Source organism: Sander vitreus, unplaced genomic scaffold, assembly GCF_031162955.1.
Source record: "Sander vitreus isolate 19-12246 unplaced genomic scaffold, sanVit1 ctg922_0, whole genome shotgun sequence".
In the NCBI taxonomy this organism is placed as follows: Eukaryota; Metazoa; Chordata; class Actinopteri; order Perciformes; family Percidae; genus Sander; species Sander vitreus.
In genome coordinates, this window is record NW_027596001.1 from 435 (window position 1) to 6,842 (window position 6,408).

General features: G+C 41.8%; 1 long non-coding RNA gene across 1 annotated transcript; it reads right to left on the minus strand.

Moving 5' to 3' along the window:
* Nucleotides 1–1,026: 1,026 nt before the first annotated feature.
* On the minus strand, nt 1,027–6,298 carry LOC144515098 (uncharacterized). Its single transcript, XR_013501706.1, has 2 exons — nt 5,285–6,298; nt 1,027–1,228 (listed from the first exon to the last, which is right to left on the minus strand). It is a non-coding gene; the product is annotated as an uncharacterized LOC144515098 (long non-coding RNA).
* Nucleotides 6,299–6,408: the final 110 nt, after the last annotated feature.

Here is a 6,408-nt window from a genome sequence, read left to right on the forward strand (position 1 = left end):
GTCAGCAGTAAGACTCTCAGACATTCTGTATTGCTTTCAACTATTTCTTCTCTTGTAGATCAACTTTCTAATTATATCTGAGTCAGCACACATCTAGTCTAGGCAGGACTTACTCCTCCCTCCTCTGCGTATTTTGTTGGGGAAGTAACCTCCTTAAATGTGCATATGACAATTATTCACCTCAATGATATATTTATTCATTTTAATTAATTAATAAACCCCTGGACTTTAATAGCTCAGATGTGTTGGAGCAAGATTTCTGCACATGTTCAAAACATGCACATTTAAAATATAACTCATCCCATCTGTGTTCTGAGATTTGGAGGAGTTGTGATATTTTGAGAAAATAATATATAAAAAGTTATATTAAGAGATAATGGGCTATTACAAGAATAACATCACTATATTTCAGAAAATAATCGACCTACACCATAGTCTGCTGTGCATCGTTGCTCTGCTGACACGGTAGATCTCAGACCTTCTGACAGACTCAGAGCCCTGTTTGAGACTCGGGTCTCTGAATGAGAGAAAGTTTAGGGAAGTGCTTGTACGCTGCTCTACGTCAGAGGTAGAAAACAGAAATAAATAATCATAAACACGGAAGAAAAAGGCGACACATCTGCCGCAGCATGCCCACAGCAGAAGCGGAACAGACCAGGAAGGAGCGCTGCTCATCTCTGTTTTACAGCGAGAGAGTGACACTAAGAGACGCACAGGTCTGCTTCAGAGTCTGAACTTCAAACTAAATTATTAGTATTGCGTCCCTAAACTTTCTGTTGATGGCATCAATGTAGTAGACTGATTGGGCTATGATTCCTCCGAAAATCAAATTTTCACAGCAACAAATAAGTAGACTGATGATGGCTACTATTTTTCCGTACTATTCACCTCGGGAAAAATAAACTGGACAAAGTTACAGTTCTACAAAAACTGTAAGAACTGCAAGGGCCTTGGAAAATACTTGTCTTCATAATTTGCATGTGCCATCCTGGGGCTTTTTATTGTATTATAGGCCTACTTTTGTAAAAAAAATAAATAAAAAAAGGAGAGAAAGAGAGAGACAGAGAGAAAGAGCGAGAGAGAGAGAGATACACACTAAATCTGTACAACAGGATTCACATCATGACAACACCAACATCAACACATTCACACATTACCTTGTGTGTCTTCAGTCATTTAAGATCCAAACCAGCAGTCCAGAGGACAGAGGTCCATCTGAATCTGTCTTCTGATCAGAACAGACAGTAGGGATAGAGTTAATGAGCACATCCAACACCAAACACACCATGCAGCAGCTGGGTGAGGGGATAAAGGCTTGTGCGTGTAATGTTAAGGCCCAGACACACCGACCAGACAGCCGACCCTCGGCAGAAAAGGCAGTTGGGCTGATCAGTCTCCCCAAGTTGGTCAAAAAAATGCCTCGGAACACATCAAAGCGACGAGAAATAACACGTCTCCATAACAGCAGGCGGCGCTAATCTGTATTGTCGCCCAAAAATGAAAACCGGCAGCTGATTGGACGAACGCGTCACGTGGGTCTGGTTTCTCTGGAAATTCAAAGACAGACTGTCATGGCGGCTCGTTCAGAATACGATCTCATATTGTCCTAAAATAGTTCACCGAAACGTGTTTCTGAACACATTTGAAGCGAGAAATAGGCCGTGCAGTTGCTGAATCTGTCTTCATCTCAGATCGACAAAGGTCAGTTTAAAAGATTTTCGTCAGATTTTGAGAGACTCTAGTCACGCTCATCCCGCTCCCCGTTTCCGGGTTAGCTCTCCACCAATCAGATGGGTCATTTAAGTCCAACTGCCGGCAGTGCCCGCCCCTGCCGATTAGACATGTAAAATCGCCCAAAATGAAGGCCGACGGCCCCTCGGACGGACGACGGCACGGAACACACCGACCAGACTCGAGTCACTGACCTCGCCAGACTGTCAGACGGCCGATTATCTGGTTAGTGTGTCTCGGGCTTTAGGTTGAGTTGGATGACTCTGCCTCCCCGCCATTTCGTGGCCAGGAGTGAAACAGTCCCATGTGCTCAAATTTCCATAATATCAGAACAAATCTCTGAGTCATCTAAACTGAAGTCAGCTACTGTTTCCAGTTTCTCTCCACCAACCACAGTGCATGATGGGAAACTCTGGACTCTCCACTAATCTAATGAAGTTTAATAGAAACCTTTCTTTATGTTTTAATGTACAGACCAGTAGACTACCTCTCATCTTAAACCTCCTCACAGTCTATTTCAGCTGACGGTCAGGAGTCTTTGAGGAACTGGGAGGACATTTGGACTGTTGATTGGATTTCTCTCAGTTTGAAGACAGAGTCTTTACCTGATCGATAAATCATTCTATACTTTTACTACACAAAGTCAAACCAGATCCCTGTTAACATGGGAAGAAGCCACTTGATCCAAAGAAACACCTCCTTTAAACTGTTAGTACTGGTAGGATTTCAGCACCCTGTGAAGCACTAATAACATATATTATCTTTGTTGTTGATTAACTCTCTCTGAGTAAGTTTGTGTAAAACGTTTTACACACAGAAGAGTTATAACAACTTCTCTAATATAAATAGGGATTTATTTACAATATGAACTCTTTGTAACATTATGAAGTGAACATTAGGAAATAACAGAAACAACATCCATCAGTAGCAGAGGACAGGAGGTCAAGGGTCAGAGATCTGATGACTCATTCAGGCCCTGTTCCTCTGAGAAACTCTATACATCAGAGATATTATCAGTAGATTTAGTTAAAGCATGACTGAAGCAGATTTTTGGCAGGCTACATAGATGATAAGGGAGAAAGGCCCGCATATCCCACAATCGTTGAAGAAAGACCTGCCAGGACAGGTCTATCTCGTCCCATCTCGCCAGAGTCTGTGAACGTTTGAAATATAAGTTGAATCACTCTGGGAATGTGAGTCTTTACAAAGAAAAGAAAAAGTAGATTCAAACATAACAGTCAGCAAAGACCATTTCAATCAGGGGTGCCCAAATTCTTCCCCTTCAAGGGCCAAAAATGAATCGGGCTGGAGGGCCGCGGGCCAAAACTAAACGTTCAAGTCGTGGGCCTTTAAATTGAAATGTTTTGCATTTTTGCATATCATAAATCATAAAGTTGAACACATATTAAGGAGTAACAAAATACATATTCAGAAGTAATAAATAAACACTATTTATTAATACAAATAGATTTGATTAATCATTACAACAATTCAGGGCAGAACATGCTCCTCGACATACATTACAACTGTTTATCAGTTGGAATATCAGTGGGAGACATGAATCCTGTCTTTGCTTTCCAAAAGTCCCTCAATATCAGGTTCCAGCCAGCTTACTGACAGAGTGAGAATGTCATGGAGGTGAGAGTTTTCACACCTGTAGTTCGTTACCTTTGGTCCGAATCAGTTGGTGACAGTAAACTTGGAGCGATTTGCCCTCAGTCAGTTTGGTTTGGTTTCACACCTGGAAAAATCCAAGCGTACCAAAATGCGCCATTACAAATCACACAAGAACGTCAACTCCTTATTGGTCGGATGTGTCTGGGGGCGGGAGCAAGAAAGTAAACAAAAAGAAGGTCCTGTGTTCTGGACTAATGCATATTTCTTGCATCTCCATGGTCAAACCAGCACATTTCATTAAAATGATCAGACATTGCTTCGCCAGAGACGTTACGTCTGCTCTGCTCACCGAGACTTCGCTCTGCTCTGCCGGCGCCTGTCTCTAACTTTAGCGGCAGCTGGTTTGAACACGGAGATACGAGTGACGGACGGCAGCTTGACCGCAGTCTATTTCTATGATAGAAACACTGCAAGCTGCTACAGTTTGCTGCTCTGCTTCATCGCAGATTGCTGAACACACCTGACTACAGGAGACATCAGCTCAGACTGCTGAACACACCTGACTACAGGAGACATCAGCTCAGACTGCTGAACACACCTGACTACAGGAGACATCAGCTCAGACTGCTGAACACACCAAACTAAAGGCTGTCGGTGTGAAAATGCCCTGACCGTGAGTTACCAGCTGTAGCTTCTCCTCAGCCCTCTTCTTCACTCTTGTCATCATAAAGATGTGCGCTGACAGAAGCTAAATAGCGCCCCTCTATTGCCCAATCTAAACCAATGTTGATCTGTGGCCAGATAGTGAACTGCAGCCAGTCTTTGAGTTAATAGAACGTTGAGACAGAATGAAATTCTGACCAGAGTGCGGGCCAAAAAAAATTGGGCAGCCCTGATTTAAATGAACTTTATTTAGTTAGAAAGTTCTCCAAAGGTTCCTCAAGTTAAACCTCTTAATATGTTAAAGTGAAGTTTTGAGATACAGTTAACAAGACGAGCCTGCTGCTCTTCATCATCAACACCAGAGTTAACTACTCAACTAAAAAAACAGCAGGCCGGAAATCAACAAGTAACAGCAGTAGGCAATAATCCATTATGGTCCGTTTGATATAACAGTTAGGGGGGGGGGGGGGAGACACACACAACAAACATTAAATTTCTCAGGAGCATTTTTTGAAGGGGGCACAAATAATAAAGCCCAAACTGTCCAGTTGTAGAGGATCTGTGTAGCTGTGGGACTCCAGTAAGTAGGCTGGCGAGGCCATTTTATTCACTTTAAACCTGGGATGAAGTGATTCTTTTCTCTAATAAAGATGATCTGAGAACTGACCCCCCTGTGCATTTGGTTTTCAGGCCCGTTTTGGTACGTAGCAATGCAATTAAAAAGAAATTAATTATCTACTGGAGTAGATAAACAAGTCTTTGTTTGAATTCAATTTCAAATGTGAATGGGAAGTTTGTGCATACATTGCTTGTGTTTTTGTGTGTGTAAGAATGCCTAAACCTTTTAAGATCAGCATTAAATAATGACTGACTATTTCACAGAGCACTGGTTGGTGTTACCTTGTGTCCAGATGGTTACTGACACTGACTGAATATGGCCCAGCCTCACCTCGGGTATTTCCCCCAGCCGTCACTGTAATGTAAACCCAGCCAGTGTCTTAGTGAGCGCTGATATCAGAACATGAACCAGATGGGTTTGGTTTCTATAAAAACTAAACGACCAAGTAATGTAATCGGTGTATGTCCGACCACGGAAACACTGACGGACACAGCAAGCCAGTTTGTAAAACTAGTTCTCAACATGGAGCCTGCAGCCATGCAACAACTCTGAGCTCCGTACAGCAGCAGCAGAGTAGAGGAGAGACGGAGGTCTAAACACGCAGCTTTACCCTTTCTACATGTATCAAATATTCACTAAGAAGATCACACTTACCTGAAACTCATCCAATCGACTGTTGAAAACGGCTCAGTAGTAGCATATTCATCTTGCTGTTAGAATTGACTAGAATATTTGCTAAAATTTTGTAAAGTTTGTTTTTAGTCTGGGAAGTGAGAGAAGCAGAAACTTCTAAAAACCTGTTTTAGTGAAGTCCCAGTATTCCCAGTAAGAATCCTGAAAGGTCCAGACAGTAATAATGGATTCAGACTCAGATTCTCTCTCGTAGTGTCTGGTTAAAGCTCCCAGTCCTCCCAGTAGCAGACTACACGCTGCAACGCAGCATCATCAACGGGTTGGTATGATACTGTCATACACACCGAGGGAGGAAGTGGAACCGGATCCCCGGCTGCTGAAGGCAGGACTAGAGTCTGAGAAACCCAGAGTCCCCCCCAGGTCCGTTATGGGTAGTGTAGGCGTCAATAATGAGAAGAATAGCGACTAAAACACGAGAAAAAAGCCACAGAAACATAGAAAAGGCGACTGATATAACTTTAAAAAGCAACAAAAACGTCAAAAAAGACCTGATGAAGAAAGTGATGAAGAAGAGCTGCAGTTTGGTGAAGAGTCCAGCAGGTGAAGCCAAAGTCTAATCTTTAACTTCCTGGAAACAAAAACAACAAAAGTTCCTCTTTATCTTTAAAATAACTGATGATCAGCAGAGGAAAAGGAGCATCAAAATATGTCCAAAAAACAACAACTAGACTACGTCTGAAAAAAAACGACAAGAAATTGGGGGGAAAAACGTCCGGAAAATAAACGTCAAAAAGAACAAAGTTTTTCAAAAAATATGATTCACTTCATTTCCTTTTCTGTTGTAGTAAAACACTAAATCATATCTCAGATGTTTCAGCAGCAACATTATTTTTCTCTGACTCTTCTGGATTACAAATATTTTACATTGAAGGTAAAAAAAGTCTGTCTTTACATTTAGTCTCAATCGACGTAGAACTGAAACACTACCTGATGAAAAACATAAACTGTGGTCATTTTCATTTATTTTATTATTATTCTTCCTGTGTGGCGCTACAGTTTGATGCAGATCTGAAGGATCTTCAGTTAACATGAAGGCTTCATTACATCCTGCAGGAGTCAGCTACATGATAGACAGGATGTAACAA